At 41.8% G+C, this 17,856-nt stretch overlaps 1 protein-coding gene across 1 annotated transcript in view; it reads right to left on the bottom strand.

Moving 5' to 3' along the window:
* The window catches only part of LOC118673511 (amyloid beta precursor protein binding family B member 1 interacting protein), a 101,310-nt gene extending 87,646 nt beyond the window's left edge, over positions 1-13,664 (bottom strand). The window contains exon 1 of the mRNA XM_036344417.1: positions 13,525-13,664. The gene's annotated coding sequence lies outside the window, so the exon portion shown is untranslated. The remainder of the gene's footprint in view (positions 1-13,524) is intronic.
* Positions 13,665-17,856: the final 4,192 nt, after the last annotated feature.

The following is a 17,856-nucleotide window of genomic DNA, read 5'->3' as shown; positions in this document are numbered from 1 at the left end:
TTCATCCAAGGTTATAAAGATCTACTCTTATCCTTTCTTCTAAGAATTTTATAATTTTAGCTCTTACATTTAGGTCTATGATCCATTTTGAGTTAGTTTTGTGTAGTGTGAGTCATTATTTTTAATGGATGTTATTGAGAACAGAGTGTTTTTTAATACCTAAAGGACTCCCCCCACAACACACACACAGCAAATGCACATTCAATTAGAATATACTCACTGAATCATTTGTGCAAATGTATGCACTAGTGAACCGGGCAATAGATAAAAATGAAAAAGAAACTGTAGCACCAAGTTCTACACTATTATAATCCAGGAGCAACCCTCATGGATTTGGGGCAAATTGCTTTTGCAAAGAACTGACTCCACCCAAACTGGTTTAGATCCATAGAAAAATTATTGATTATCCTGGCGTGGAAATTAATCCTTGACTTAAAACACACAAATATAAAAACAAAAACAAACAAAACCAAACTAAACAAAATATACCCCCAAACCTCAAGAACCCCAAAGAGCTGAATCACCAGATACAGAGTGAAATTCATCTTCCAGAAGTGTATGTGTCTTATATTTTATGTGTTTATGTTTTACATGACTGTTACATTGCAACTTTACTAAGTTGAACTAAAAATCCCCAAACGCATTTTTTATGGTGCTACATTCATAGTACTTAAATCACATTCCACATTTATATTTCAATTAACTAAGCAATATCCTGTTTTTATCAGCATCTTTGTTTGCCTCTTGGTAAAGAATCTGAACCACCTGCACCACTGACTCACTGTCCTGTCCTAGCAGGTCCCTGAGCAACATGAATGACGCTGTGCTCTGTGACAACCAGCCAAAACCAAAATTATTCTCTTATCCCTTCATAATGTGGTGTCAAATTGTGGAGGGCCATTCAAGGCACTTCCTTGTCACTATCCACCACAGGGCAACTACCCCGAGGCCTTTCCCAAGAGTGATCAGGAGCTGTACTGTAGCCCAGAGAGACCCTGGCAGGTTCCAGGGCCAGGTCTGTAGGCTGTCTGAGCACTCTTGGTCTAAAGTGTTTAAATACAAATTATGAAAAGTCCTGTCAATCAGAAAAAGGCACACAGGAGGTGAAGGAGTGAGTGACAGGGAGGCCAGCACTTCCCGTCAAGGAGCAGAGGCTACAGGATCCATGGCCAACAGTCCCAGATTGTGAGAGGGATGTCCAACTGCCGGTTTAGGCCTGATGGGGTTGGGCCTAAACCGGCAGTGGGACACCCCCTGAGGGGTCCCAGATTGGAGAGGGTGCAGGCTGGGCTGAGGGACACCCCCCCTCTCCAGTGCACGAATTTTGTGCTCCGGGCCTCTAGTATATTAAATAAAGTTTATTGCTAAGGTTAATGTTACTTGTGTCTTTTTTCTCTTTTTAATGTGGCTTCTTGAAAATGTAAAGTTATCCATGTGGTGTGCATTATATTCCCATTGGAGAGTGCTGCTCCAGGGTATTCCAGTTTTGTTATGACAAGTGCCTAAGCCAGGGGTCCTCAAACTTTTTAAACAGGGGGCCAGTTCACTGTCCCTCAGACCGTTGGAGGGCCGGACTATAGTTTAAAAAAAATCTATGAACAAATTCCTATGCACACAGCAGCGGCAAAAACACCGGTGGGCCGGATAAATGTTTTCGGTGGGCCACATGTGGCCTGCGGGCCGTAGTTTGAGGACCCCTGGCCTAAGCATTTGAATCAAATATGATAGACTGTGTTGACTGTACCATATGAATATAATCTGAATATTACTAACCAAGTGTTAAATCAGAATCTCCTCATTTCCTTTCCCACTGTACTTTGTGCTCCAGTACAGTACTGCTAACCTATTTCCCATGTGGTACCTAGAGTGACCTTCTTCCACTGTACCACCTGGAAATACCTTTATCTTTCAAAGGGCCTCTTGGTCACCCCCATATAATGCCTTCCCTAGAAGCACTCTCTTTGCCATATTACTTCTATACCTATCACCGCACATGACACATTGCAATATGTTCATTGACAGATTTGTCTCACCCACTAGACTAGAAGCTTCTTGAGGTTAGGGGGCCATGTGCTCCCCAACACTAGCATATGGTTGGCCCTCAACAGATAATGTGTTGAACTGCAAAAAGCAGTTCCAATTACGGAATGTTGAGCAGAGTTTCATTCAAATGAAGTGTGTAGGTACCTATGCCCCTTTGCAACCTGCACAGAGCCAGGAGGGCTTCTCTGCTCTGATAGTCAGTGCAGTGAGCCACTCGGTGTTTCAGCTTCTCTCTTCATGAGGTATATAAGTGCCTAATCACTATGTTGTACAGCTGAAATGAATGTAATATTGTATGTCAACGTTGATTGAAAAATAAAATTAAAAAAATTTCATAATCAAAAAAACAAAATAAAGTTAGTGCTCTTATGAACCATCTGTTCACAGCATTTCACTGCGTTTCCCCACATTCCCGGCTCACGCAACTTCACTTCTCTTTGTTGCTAACAGTAAGAGCATTAGTAAAATTAAGAAATTGTCTTGGGGCCCTGGCCAGGTAGCTTAGTTGGTTAGTGTCACCCCCAAAATGCCAAGGTTGTGGTTTCAGTCTCCGGTCGGGGTACATAGAAGAAGCAACCAATGAACCCATAAATAAATGGAACAACAAATCAATATTTCTCTCTCTTTCTCTATCTCTTTGTCTCTCTCATTTCCTCTCTGTCTCTAAAATCAATAAATAAACTTAAAAAAAATAAAAAACCTGTCTTGGTTGCCAAGCCACATTGTTTATGGAATTTAATCAAAAGGAAATCATTCTCCTAAAAACACCAGAACCAACCAATACTACATCCCAAACCCAATCAGTTCATTCAATTGTCAGTTGTGAATTTGATATCAGCAGAGATGAAAGTTTGTAAAACTATAAATATAGTGACCTCAGATAAATATACTTAACCAGTAACTTAACGAGGATAATACACTCTAAATCACCTGAAAAGTATTTTGTGGTACTTTTTCTGCCAAATAACTAATTTGTTGTTTACTTCTTGAGATGAAATCCTAATAATGCACTTAACTGAAAACTGGACTTATGCCCTATGAAAAACATAGGCTATTAAATGGTAGTTAATGACTTAAGCAGCATTCTATTAAAGAAGTACACTGCTTTGATACCTATTATAACTAAAACAAATGATCTTGGTAGCTACTTTCTAATAACCACTTTCATTTTTCCAAATATCACAATAGTGCCACTTAACATGCTTCAGGAGCTACTAGTGTGCCTTTAGCCCAGCTCCAGCACTTGCACCCATTTGAAATCTAGTTGTGCAGGGAAGAAGCTCACCTGTCTTCCAAAACTGGTCATAGGTTTTGAAAATATAAATATCTTAAACTCTAGGCATAAAAGCTCCTTTGTGGAAAAGGCCTTATCCTCCATCCCTTAGAATACTGCTGTTAAACTCATAATCATAGAAACTTTGTCTTGCATAATGCCCATGTCACTGGTTTTAAATTCATGTATGAATATGGGGAGTCTTACTATTCATTTCTTATTCTTCCATTTATTAAAAATAATTTTTATTGTCTTGAGTCTCATAGAGGTGGATTATTACTGATTAGCTGACTATATTCTGATTTTATCTATTGCTGGTCATCCCTTCCAACAAGTTATGAAAGAATAGTTAAAGGTTTAGGATTCCCAAGATCTTGTTTTATGTCCCATTTCTTATACTTTGTAATCTTCAGCAAATTTCTTAAACTCTCTAATCTCTCATTTCTAATTTTGTTATCAGCAAGGGCTTGCTGCTCAACATGCATAGAAGCCAATACCATTGACATCGGCTTTTAAGAAAATAAAGAGCTTTTATTTGCGAGTTGACCGGCAAGAAGACAGAGGGCTCACCCCAAATCTGTCTCCTGGTCCAGGGGCAAGATTTAAGGGGCTTCAGCACCAGATCATCCTGGACAATGGTCCCTTCACTTCAGAAAGGATTCTGGGGTTCAGGTTCTGGTCATGTGGGTACTTTGTATCCATGGGGGGGTATGTGCACAAGTATTGCTCATGAGTGGTGTTTATTTGTAAGTGGGGTATCCAAGGTTTAAACTTCATTTCGAATCTAGTTAGAAACAGGATAGGATCAGTTTAAGCTGGTTCTCTGGTCACAATTTTGTAAAATGAGAGTAATAATAGCATCTTCTCAAATAGTTAACTTAGCCTGACTGCCTGAGCCTGATATATAATAAGCAAATAGTTATACCAATTGATGCATCAAATCCAGATCCAAAAGTGAATTTCTGTTGTCTCTCCCCCAACAGCCCCATGTTGATGACAATTCCATCATTCCAGGTGTTTTGGCCAAAAGCTTTGACTCCTCATTCCCTCACACCTCACATCCACTCTGTCAGGAGATCCTGTTGGCTCTACTTTCAAAATATATGCTGATTCCCAAAGCTTCCTAATGGGTTCCTTGCTCTCATCCTTGCTCCAGCCAGTTAATGCTCAAGCAGTGGAGGTGAGACTTTTAAATGTCAGGCAGATCAGGTTTACTCCTCTTCTCAGAATCCCACAAAGGTCCCTCAATTTCACTCTGAGTAAAAGCTAAGGATTTTTAAATGGCCTACGAGACCCTATAAGATCTGCCACCTCTTCACATTCCTATTACCCCTCCAGCCACATCTCCTGTTACTCTCTTCCTGCTCACTTACCTTCAGCCTCATGGGCTTTCGTGTTCCCCAAATATACCAGGCATGCCCTTGCCTTACAGCCTTGGCACTGGCTGTTTCCTCTGCTTGGAACAGTTCCCTCAGATAGCTTCTTAACTCCTTCAGACCTTTGGTCAAATCTTATCTTCTCCATGAGACCAAGCCTTACCAACTTCTATAATGTCGAAACTTTATTTTGCTCAACTTTGTCTGTGTGATAGCACTCTTAATTTACTAATATCTATAATTTTTACTTATTTATTATGGTTATTGAGTATTGTCTGTGGCTCCTCACTAGCATATAAGCTCCACAAATGCAGAGCTCTTTGCCTCTTCTGTTTACAACATGTCTCATGCACCTAGAACAGTACTTGACAAATATCTTTGGAATGATCAAATTGTATTTATTTATTTGTTAATATATTTTATTGATTTTTTTTACAGAGAGGAAGGGAGAGGGATAGAAAGTTAGGAACATCGATGAGAGAGAAACATCGATCAGCTGTCTCCTGCACACCTCCTACTGGGGATGTGCCTGCAACCAAGGTACATGCCCTTGACTGGAATCGAACCTGGGACCCTTCAGTCCGTAGGCCGATGTTCTATCCACTGAGCCAAGCCAATTAGGGCTCAAATTGTATTTAAAGTAGAAATCTAAGTACTATGAAAAAAAAAAGCAGTTCCTAAATTCCATATTTTTTACTACACTTAAAAGTTATAGCTATCCACTGATAAATCTTGGTCATTTCAGTAATGACTAAGATACTACTAAGTATTTCCATGGTACTTAACTTTAGCCATGTGTAATCTACTTTGTTTTTATGCTACTTAAGTTATAATAAGTTGTCTTTATGTAACAGGACACTCTATTTATGATCATGTTTAGAGTAAGCAGAGATTCTAATTCCAAGTGCCAAATTCCAAACTCTATTTTCCAGTTTGACATCTTTCCAAATGCATGTACATGCTTTCTAAATGTTTTCCAAAAAACCAGCACATTCAGAATAATGAAAAAAAGGGTAATGCTATTGAAAGGAAGTCAGAAGATGTATTGATAATGTTTTACTTTTAGCTGGGCGGTAGACAAAGATGTTGGCTTTATTATTTATTTTAATTTACCCATATATCTATCATATTTTATGTGTATGAACTATTTCATAATAAAAAAGGAAAAAAGAACAAATCTAGTCTAGTGTTTACTTGTTCTACTATCAGTCTTTATTTTTCTCTTCAGTTTGATATAACTCTCTGGACATAGGTCTTCCAGCCAGTTGGTAGAAACACAATTGCTGTGTGATGCAGCATTTATCCGCCCTCCCTTCCCACAACCATGTCATTGATGAGTCTGTGATATGTAATGAAATCAGAAAGATCCCCAGTAGAATTAGAAAAATATAATTATACTCGCAATTTCATTGATTTAATTAATCTTGCAAGCTATCAAGAGGGATTAGAATACAATAAAGATAATGAAAACAGGAACACCCAAATACATAAAAGAACTTCTGGAAGACATCAATGGAGAGATCGACAGCAATATGATCATAGTAGGGGACTTTAATACCCCACTGGCATCACTGGATAAATCCTCTAAACAACAACAACAAAAAAAACAGCAAAGAAACAACAATCCTAAATGACTCACTAGATCACATGGACTTAATTGACATCTTCAGAACATTTTCACACCAAAGCTACAGAATATACATTCTCCTCAAGTGCACCTGGGACATTTTCAAAGATAGATCACATATTGGGTCACAGGCAAAGTCTCTCCAAATTCAAGAAGACTGAAATCATATCAAGCATCTTCTCAGATCACAATGGCATAATATTAGAAATCAACTACAATAAAAACAATAAAACAATTCAAACACTAGGAGGCTGAATAGCAAGCTATTAAACAATGACTGGGTTACCAAAGAGATCAAAGAAAAAATTAAAAAATCCTAGAAATGAATAACAATGAAAACACAACAATCCAAAACCTATAGGACACAGTGAAAGCAGTCCTGAGAGGGAAGTTCATTGTATTACAGGCCTACCTCAAAAAACAAGAAAAAATGGTAATAAATTATCGAACTCTACAACTTATAGAATTAGAAAGAGAGCAACAAGAAAAGCCAAGAGTGAGCAGAAGGAAGGAGATTATAGAGATTAGAGCAGAAATAAATGAAACAGAGGTTTAAAAAAAACCAACAATACAAAAGATCAATGAAACCAAGAGCTGGTTCTTTGAAAGGATAAACAAGATTGATGAACTTCTAGCCAGGCTCACCAAGAAGCAAAGAGAAAGGACCCAAATAAACAAAATCAGAAATGAAAGAGGAGAAATGCCAACAAATCCCACAGAAATACAAAAGATTGTAAAAATATACTATGAACGACTCTATTCCAACAAACTAAACAACCTAGAGGAAGTAGATATATTCCTAGAAAAATACAACCTTCCAAAACTCAATCAAAAAATAAAAAAATGTTAACAGGCTGATACCTAAGGAGGAAATTAAAGCAGTCATAAAAAAACATCCAGCAAACAAAAGCCCAGGGCCAGACAGCTTCACAGGGGAGTTTTACTAAACATTCAAAGAAGAACGAAAGTCTATCCTTCTCAGACTATTCCAAAAAATTCAGGAGGAGGGCACACTTCCAAGCTCTTTCTATGAAGCCAGCATGACCCTAACCCCAAACCAGATAAAGACACTATAAAGAAAGAGAATTACAGACCAATATCCCTGATGAAGATAGATGCTAAAATCCTCAACAAAATTCTAGCAAATCGGATCCAGTATCACATCAGAAAGATCATACACCATGACCAAGTGGGATTTACTCCAGGGATGCAAGCCTGGTACAAAATCCACAAATCAATAAACATGATACATCACATAAACAAAGTGAGAGATAAAAATCACATAATCGTATCAATTAATGCAGAAAAGGCACCTGACAATTTCCAGTACCCTTTCCTCATAAAAACTCTCAGCAAAGTGGGAGTAGAGGGATCATACCTCAACGTAATAAAAGCCTTATATAACAACCTACAGCCAACATCATACTCAATAAGCAAAAACTAAAACCATTTCTCCTTAGAGGAGGAACAAGACAGGGATACCCACTTTCACCACTCCTGGTCAACATAGTACTGGAAGTGCTAGCCATAGTGATCAGACAAGAAGAAGAAATAAAAGGCACCCAAATTGGAAAAGAAGAAGTAAAATTGTCACAATTCGCAGATGTCATGATATTGTACATAGAAAACCCTAAAGACTCCATCAAAATACTACTAGAACTACTAAGTGAATTTGGCAATGTAGCAGGATACAAAATTAACACCCAGAAATTGATGTGGTTTTTTTTTTTTTTATACACCAATAATGAACTCACAGAAAGAGAAATTTTAAAAAAAATCACATTTACCATTGCAACAAAAAAATTAAGATACCTAGGAATAAATTTAACCAAAGAGATAAAGACCTGTACTCAGAAAATTACCTGACACTGAAAAAAGAGATAGAGGAAGACATAAACAAATGGAAGAATATACCATGTTCATGGATTGGTATAATCAACATCATTAAAATGTCCAAACTACCCAAAGCAATCTACAGATTCAATGCAATCCCCATTAAAAGATCAATGGCATACTTCAAAGATCTAGAACAAACTCTCCAAAAATTCATCTGGAATAAAAAAAGACCCCAAATAGCTACAGCAAAGTTGAGAAAGAAGAACAAAGTTTGAGAGACCACAATACTAGATATCAAGCTATATTCAAAGCCACTGCTTGGTACTGGCACAAAAACAGACATATAGACCAGTGGAACAGAAAAGACACCCCAGAAATCAAACCAACCCATTATGCTCAATTAATATTTGACAAAGGAGGCAAGAGCATACAATGGAATCAAGACAGTCTCTTCAATAAATGGTGTTGGGAAAATTAGACAGATACATGCAAAAAAATGAAACTAGACCACCAAGTTACACTATACACAAAAATAAACTCAAAATAAATAAAGGACTTAAATGTAAGACGGGAAACCATAAAAATCCTAGAAGAAGCCATAGGCAACAAAATAGCAGACATTTGTCGTAGCAATATCTTTACTGATACAGCTCCTAGGGCATTGGAAACTAAGGAGAAAATAAACAAATGGGACTACATCAAAATAAAAAGCTTCTGCACAGCAAAAGAAACTATCAGCAAAACAACAAGAAAGACCACTGCATGGGAGAACATATTTGGCAATGTTATCTCGGATAAGGGTTTAATCTCCAAAATTTATAGGGAACTCATACAACTTAGCAAAAGGAAGGTAAACAATCCAATCAAAAAATGGGCAAAGGACCTAGATAGACACTTTTAGAAAGAAGACATAGACATACAGAAGGTCAAGAGACATGAAAACATGCTCAAAGTCACTAATCATCCGAGAGATGCAAATCAAAACAATGAGGTACTATCTCACACCAGTCAGAATGGCTATTGTCAACAAATCAACAAATGACAAGTGAGGATGTGGAGAAAAAGGAACCCTTCTGCATTGCTGGTGGGAATGCAGACAGGTGCAGCCACTGTGGAAGACAGTATGGAGTTTCCTTAAAAAATTAAAAATGGAACTTCCATTTGACCTAATAATACCACTTCTAGGAATATATCCCAAGAAACCAAAAACACCAATCAGAAAGGATACATTCATAGCAGCACAATTTACAATAGCTAAAATTTGGGAATAGCCTAAGTGCCCATCAGCAGATGAAGGGATTAGAAAACTGTGGTATACAGTGGAATACTACGCTGCTGTAAAAAATAAGGAATTCTTACCATTTGCAACAGTGTGGATGGAATTGGAGAGCATTATGCTGAGGGAAATAAGCCAGTCAGAGAAAGATAAATATCACATGATCTCACTCATTTGTGGAATATAATGAACAACATAAACTGATGAACAAAAATAGAATCAGAGTCATAGAAACATCAAACAGACTTTCCAACCTATGAGGGAAGGCAGAGAGTCAGGGGTAAGAGATCAACCAAAGAACTTGTATGCATGCAGATGAGCATAACCAATGGACACAGACTGGGGTGTGGGGGGGGTGGTGAGTGCATGTGCTGGAGGGTGGGGGCAGTCGGGGAGAGATCAATGGGGTAAAAAGGAGACTTATGTATTACTTTAAACCATAAAGAACTTAAATTTTAAAAAGATAATAAAAACACATGACTGCTGCCAAAGATTATTTTTTCAAGACATAAAAAGATAATAACTTCACAACTGATTATACTATCTTGTCTTCCCACTAAGAAGAACCTAACTAAACAAAGGAGCTAATAAGGAGCCTTGGCTGGTGTGGCTCAGTTGGTTGGAGTGTCGACCTGTGCAACCAAAGGTCTCGGATTGGATTCCAGGTTAGGGCATGTACTCGGTTTTGGGTTCAGTCTCCAGTCAGGGTGCATACAGGAGGCAACCGATTGATGTTTCTCTCTAAAATCAAACATATCCTTGGTGAGGATTAAATAAAAAAGAGTACCAATAAGGCAAGTTATTAACTTGGTTATCTTCCTTTAATCTTCCCTTCCCTGACCCCACAGAAAGGTCTATGTTTTTCCATCATTTAAGTCCTTATCCCTAATATAGCACCTCCAGAGCTGATATCACACTGGCTCAGCTCAAAGGTCAACTGTGCTTCCGACTCTCTGTGTAATCTTCTTTTTTCAAATAAATATATTTTATTGACTTTTTACAGAGAGGAAGAGAGAGGAATAGAGAGTTAGAAACATCGATCATCTGCCTCCTGCACACCCCCTACTGGGGATGTGCCCGCAACCAAGGTACATGCCCTTGACCGGAATCGAACCTGGGACCTTTCAGTCCGCAGGCCGATGCTCTACTATCCCCTGAACCAAACCGGTTAGGGCTCTGTGTAATCTTCTTAACCTCTCTGTGCTTTCATTTATTCAATAGTATAAGCCCAGGATGTAGGGACTAATGAAATGATACATTTAAATTAACACAAATCTGGTACAGAATATAAGCTATAACTATTATTTACTATTACCATTTGACCGAGTTGATTAAAAGAAAGAAAACAGCTCTTATGAGTCTTAATGGCTCAAGTGCATAGTCAATGTTCATGAAATGTTTGGAAACTGAGTCATGAATTCAAGCTTCAGAATACACACTGAGAAGGTGTGGAGCTTTGGAGTGGTGTGACACCTCTGCCTGCTCATGTCTCAGGGTTGGTGCCCACAGGGCCAGCTGCCCTTGTGACATTTTAATGGGACAACTCAGAGGTGGAACTGACACAGTATCTGTACTTTTAGCAAACACTTTTGGAGTCCTAACTCTGGTGCCAGGAATGTGGCTAGGCAATAAGGAAGCAGTGGTGGCAGGTCACATCCTCTCCTCAGGCCCTGACTTGTCACATCTCATGTACAGTCTAGCTCCTTAAACTATTTATAGGTCATTAAATGCCATAGCTTAGTTCTGCTATCCCCTCTTCTCAAAAGAAATCTAACTGATACTTTTCTAGCAGTTTCCTATAAAAGTTATGCACCTCATAATAATTACAACTCCAGTACATATAAATATTATTATACAACCAGTGTACCAATGCCTTACATCCTGACGTTTATTATGTACTCAGATGTATAATAAATACTAAAACTTTAAGTTACTTGCCAGTTAGGATGACAGGACTAATATAAAATATGTATATATTTTCCACACTAAAATATTAATTATGTTAATAAGGATTGTTGTATTTTGAAGTTAGCATTACTAAGATCATTCTATTGCCTATAAATCAACGCATGAGGTTCTATAAAATTGATTTTAGTGTGATAGACTGTAAAATGCTAACTTAATTTATTATAACATTTGTGGAATCACTAAAAGTGTTAGGTATAAAAATAATTAAATAAGGTTGAGGAGTATTAGAAGTAAATGAAAATAATAATGCTTTTTGAAAGGATGGTTAAAAAAATTCAAAGTGGCATATTAAACAGTCATTTATAACAATGAATTTTATAAAAAGCTAACTGGAAGAATAATATGAAGATATCTAGAAAACTTTATAAGTGAAAAAAGGCAAAAGATAGAGTGGGTAATTAGTATACATTCTTGGGATATAAAAATACAAAAAATGTAGTGGACACTAACATCATTCAGTAAGGATATTATGATTAACATTTAAAGTAACTAAATCATAGTCATCCATATTACAAAATTATATTTCTGGAGAAATAACAATTGAAGAATTTTGAAATCTAATATTGACCTACCCAAACTTGGGCACATCAACTCAGTTTTTCAACAGAATGGAAATTTGCCATCAATAGGCCAGAAATTGACTGTATTCAGAGAAACAAAAGGCCTCTAAAGTATCGGTTCAGCATCTAACAAAATCTGTTGTCATTATTATTTTCTCCATTCTTTTTGGTTAGTAATCTGCAATTCTAACTTTATCGGCATTCCAGGCAGGACAAATTCAAAGAATTATAGCAATTCGCTAATTGCTCTTTTAATGACAGACATAATGTAGTGCAATAATCTCACTTTACTGGTAAATTATCTCAGGTTCAGAGAGGTTAAAGCAACTTATTCAAGACCATCCTTGTTCTAGTTAAAGGCAGAGATGAACCCAAGTCTCCCAAATACCCAGAAAAGACACATATATTAATAATATTATAAAAATTACTACGTACTGATGGACTGAAGATGACATTAAATTTCTTTGACCTTTCACCACATGTTAAGCAGGCAGGAAATACCATCTGGAAAACATGACACATTTCTTAGTGGAACCTTGGTTAATTTTGCCAGCCAGCATTACTGTGCCATTCCAGTATTGCAGTGAGGCCAGAGGAAAATTGCCACTGGGGGCTTATGCAAGGGGACAAAGGCTCTCTTTCTGAAATTTCGATTCAAAGGCCTAGAATTTAAAGTTAGAAGCAGCCTGGTACCCTTGCCTTGTTTAAGCCACATTATGCCACCAGAAACAATACCCTGGGGAGTGATAAACTCATGTGACCTTTCCCTCTCTGTTACTTACTTGCCTGTTACTCCATTTCTCTTTCTCTAACGGTCACATTGATTATTCTTTTGAACCACTTTGCTGTGAATGTCTAGGAAACAGCACAGTTAGCCTTCCACATGGTATGAATAATAAGAAACCCCTCCCCAGAGGAAAATGAGAGGTACACTGAGCAAAGTTTTCAGTGGGGCCCTTGATCTGAGGCCTTCCAGTGTATCAGGCATCTTACTACTTTCCTTCATGCTATAAAACCACACCCTGGACATTAATTTCCAAGCCAAATTACAAACCTCTGCCTGGTGTCCATATTTTCCCTCTATCTTCCTTTAAGACAAAAACAACCCAACAATTTGGAAGAAAAGTTATTTTTAAAAAGAAGAAACAGTTGCTTGAAAGTTCTCAATGCAGGCAACTCAAATTGTACAAGACTTGCATTTAATCTACAGCGCCCAGAAATGCCCCAGGAATCCCTTCCAGTTGGCTGGGCTTCTGGACCTGGGGGACAGACAGCGGTTCCTCCCTGTTCCTCATGGGAACTTGTAGCAATTTTCTGGGTAGGAAATCAGTCAAATCCGATGAAATCCGGTGTGGGGAAGTCCAGCCTCAGCCGCAAAATTCCATGGAGCTGGGTCAAGTGCAGACATCAGTGGTGGGACCCTGGGGAGCGGGTCCAAGAGGGGGTGGGGGCGCGCGCCTCTCCGGAATGCGGGGTCGTGCCTGGGACCCAGGGGCTCGGTGACGGGACAGCCCAGGGACCAGGCTGCAGCTCCCAGCGCTCCCGGGCCGGCTGGCACCGCTTACCTCGAAGGCTGTACGGGGACCTGGCGGGGGTGCGGGCAGGGCAGGGGTCGGCCTCGGGACACCGGAGGGGAATGCGACGAACTGCACTAGGCTGCACCGGGCTCAGGTCCGCTGCCTCAGGGAGGAAGTGGTGTCAGCCCTGCCCTTCCCCCGCGGCGCGCAGACGTGGGGAGCTCGCAGCTGTTTTGCATGAGGTGCAAGGGGGGCGCACGGATGGAGCACGACTGTGAAAAGTCGGGGCTGATCTGTCCTCACTGCATGTGTACCTCATTTCCTCTTACTTGCCCCCTCTACACTACAACCTTGATAACCTTGAAGAAAAGAGGTGTTTTATTCTTGTTTGTTTGTTTGTTGTTTCAAAAAGTCTGGTAAAGTTGTGCCTTCCTGGCTCATCCCTTCCTTACTTGCATCAAGTGCCCCCTTCTCTCAGGAGTGATCCCTGGTGAATTGACCCCTCTGTCGCCTCAATATATTAGTGGAAAATGGCAAAGGGATTTGGGGCCAGAAGATGGTTTGGCCACAGCCCGAGGACCAGATTTCTTTCTAAACTGTCTTTCTAAGTGTTTACTTCAGTCCTTCCTGTGTTTCCTCTGTCTGGCCCGCTGTGCAAATGCCCCTTCCTGGCTGTGCATCCCACCTGGGGCAGGCAGCTTCAGAGTGGGGAGGGGAGCTGCCCATGCATTCCACCTGTGCACGGGGTGGAGACTCACCTGCTGTTCCTTTGCCCTCTGGTTGGAGATCAGCTTGCCTCTATGGGACCTGGGAGTGGCTGGAGGGATTGGAGTAGGGGTGGGAACAGGTGCACCCAGCAGAGGCCATTACTTAAGGATCAGATTGACAACCTTCTCACCCCCAAAGCTTAACCACACTCAGATGGCATGTGAAGCTGTAGCCTCTCACATATTTGGTGGAAATCCAAAATAGTAATGGCATAAGTTCTAGGGGTGGGGTGGGCGGTGGGGGGTGGGGATGGGAGTGGTGTTAGGCAATAGCCAATTAATTTACATATGGAATTACAACTTTGACGCAGAGATCACATTTCTAAGAATGTATTACAGAGATTAAGTGATGAAAAGAAGTAATGCATATGCACAGGGTCTTTCTGGGCACTCCTATTTTTAACAGCCAAGGACTGAGTGGAAATAACCCCAGTGGCCTTGGGGAGGGGAGTCTCCTGAGAGAATGAGGGGAGATCTGAAAATACAGCAGTTAAAATCCATTACAATTTGTAAATAGGGTTGCAGTAACCTCCTCCTCTTCCCCTATACAGCTGTCTTCAAGTATTTCCATGTGGAGAGGTGGTAGAGACATACAGATATAAATTAGACATATGTTAGGCAATTTCACAGTTCAGTCATTTAGTTAATGAGAAACTATTAAGCATCTACTCTTCTAAAAGCAATGAAGATAAATAGCAAAGAAAATAATTACTTTTCTCATGGATGGTACATTCTAGTTGGGAGAAAGTAGACAATCAACAAATATTTAACAGGTCAAGTGTGAACAAAAAAGTGACCACATACTAAACATGACAAGCTCAGGGGGGGGGTGGGGGGGGGGTGGGGGGGGTGGAGGGGCAGGCGGGGGGGGGGGGGGGCAGGTGCATGGCAGGCCTTACAAACTCAGAGACCTAAAGTAACCACCCAGTGTTATCAGTCCCCTTCCCCCTGGGTGCTTGGAGTTGGGTCCTTACAATATCTGAAGAAAAAGAAATTTCTGAGACTCACGCAGGAGGAGGAGTGATTTACATCCCTGGGTTTGCAAAGTCCCATTTCCCTTCATCCAGGCCTAGAAAATGTGCAGCTGGGGACTCGGCAGAGCTTGAAGCAGAGCCAGTGTCCAGAGTTTCCTTTCCACAGTGGAGCTGGTTGCTGCATAACCTCAGGCTACTTGCAGTCCATTAGTCCATTGTGTGTGGGGGCCACATGGCCTTGGCCTATGTGGGCAAATGCAGGAGCATGAGAGTCCCGCAGGCCAGGAGCGTGGGCCTAGCAAGAGAGAGAACTCCTTTGTTTGGGAGGTAAGTTACTCAGATCTTCTCCACTTGTGATGGCCACACCTACTCTAAGCCAATGACCTGTTCCCAGGTGTTCCTGACAGTCAAGTACTTTCCCTATTTCACGGAGACTTGACTGGGCATGTGTCTATTCCTCCCCTGTCCAGTCCCTTCCTCCTGCCATCTGTGGGGACTAGCCCTGGGGAGTGTTAAATTGCAGTTTCCTGGCAAAGCTGCACAAATGACATGCCTATAAAATGTGTCCTTCCCCTTGCTCCTCTCCAGTTACTTTAACTGGGTTTATTACAGCGGTATCACTCATGCAAAAAGAAGCCGTCCATTTATGGATGAGAACAGAAAACCTCAAAACCAAAAATATAACCTGAGATTTTAATGCACAGTAAAGAGACATTTTAAACTAGGTGGGAAAAGGTGGTTTGTACAGGTTAACACCATGCTCCGAAATAAATCTTGGATTGATTAAAAATTTATTTGGAAGAAATAAAAAGTGAGTGTGAGAGGTGGGCCAAAGGGGAGATTAAGAGGCATGTGGAAAGAGGTTTTATTTCATCTGGAGAACAGGCACTGGTTTCCACAAATTTGTACTTGCAGGCACATATTGCCATCATCTCCGAAACCATGAAAACATCCTTCTGTTCTTGCATCCCTTACCATCCCTGGAGGTTGGCTGGGTCCCAGAGGGATGTGGAACAGACATAAATTAGGGCACAGGATATTTAGAGATGTTTTTAAGGGGAGTTTTCTGGGGCACTAGACCTTGAGCATCCTGAAGTTCCACACCACCCTAGCCCTGGTCGGAGGCACAGACTGCTTTTTAACGGGGGTGAGTCACCTTTGTAAGCATCTAGAAACACTTGGCCAATTCCCAGGGATGTTTGAACAGAATCCACACCTGCCCACAGGCAGTTCCTGAGATTTGTGAGGCTTGGGCCTTGGGCATGGGCTCTAGCTGCCCTTGACCACAGGCTCTGTGCACACGGGCAGTTATGTCAGAGGCTGTTGCTTGGTTACTGTGATTCTGAGCTGGGAGATTCCAAACTGCCAAACTGTCAAACTGCCAAACTGCCATGCTTGAATGCTGTGGCATGAGGTGGTTGGCCAGAGAGCTAGTTTTGGGCTCGGGATGTGTGACAAGCGGAGAGAAGGTAAAGCTTCTCTAAAGCCTGAACTCTTCGCCATGAAGAAGATGGGCATTTTTTGGAAGAGTGCCAGTGGGGCCCTGGTCTCCTCTGCCAGTGGGGCCATGGTCTCCCCTGCCAGTGGGGCCAAGGTCTCCCCTGCCAGCGGGGCCAAGGCCTCTCCTACCAGCGGGACCAAGGTCTCCGCTACCAGTGGGGACCAGGCCTCACTTACCACTGGGGCCACGGTGTTGCCTCCCTGGGGGGACACGGTGTCCCCTCCCTGGGGGGCCAAGGTCACCCCTACCAGCAGGGCCAAGGTCTCTGCTACCAGTGGGGACCAGGCCTCACTTACCACTGGGGCCACGGTGTTGCCTCCCTGGGGGGACACGGTGTCCCCTCCCTGGGGGGCCAAAGTCACCCCTACCAGCGGGGCCAAGGTCTCCGCTACCAGTGGGGCCCAGGTCTCACTTACCATTGGGGCCACGGTGTCGCCTCCCTGGGGGGACACGGTGTCCCCTCCCTGGGGGGCCAAGGTCACCCCTACCAGCGGGGCCAAGGTCTCTGCTACCAGAGGGGACCAGGCCTCACTTACCACTGGGGCCACGGTGTTGCCTCCCTGGGGGGACACGGTGTCCCCTCCCTGGGGGGCCAAGGTCACCCCTACCAGCGGGGCCAAGGTCTCCGCTACCAGTGGGGCCCAGGTCTCACTTACCATTGGGGCCAAGGCCTCCCCTACCAGCGGGACCAAGGTCTCCGCTACCAGTGGGGCCCAGGTCTCACTTACCATTGGAGACAAGGTCTCCCCTACCAGCCAGTGGAGCAGTGGCATAGGAGCCAGAAGGCCCGACTTTGACAAAAATGATATGAATGTGATCCACAAAGCTGCCAGAGATGACAACCACTGGAGAATGCAGCAAATCTTCTTTTTCAACATAAGTGATGTGAATGAAAGAGACAAGAATGCAGGTAATTGGGACTGCAAGGCTGGGGGTCTGAGGTCCACTGGGAGGAGGTGGGTGGACCTGGGAGAGGCACGCCCTTGCCTGGCTCAGCAGCTGGAGAGCAGCCTTCTGTAAGCCAGGGCTCTGGGCTGACTTCCCTCCTGGGACCCCGCAGCACCTCCCTGGTGGACACCTGACCTGGGGTCGGGCTCTCAGACCAACTTTATGAGCAAAGACAAAAACATAAAGACGC

Source organism: Myotis myotis, unplaced genomic scaffold (assembly GCF_014108235.1).
Source record: "Myotis myotis isolate mMyoMyo1 unplaced genomic scaffold, mMyoMyo1.p scaffold_m19_p_1, whole genome shotgun sequence".
NCBI lineage: Eukaryota > Metazoa > Chordata > Mammalia > Chiroptera > Vespertilionidae > Myotis > Myotis myotis.
The sequence above is the reverse complement of the archived record's forward strand: the minus strand, read 5'-3'. Positions and strand labels throughout refer to the sequence as shown.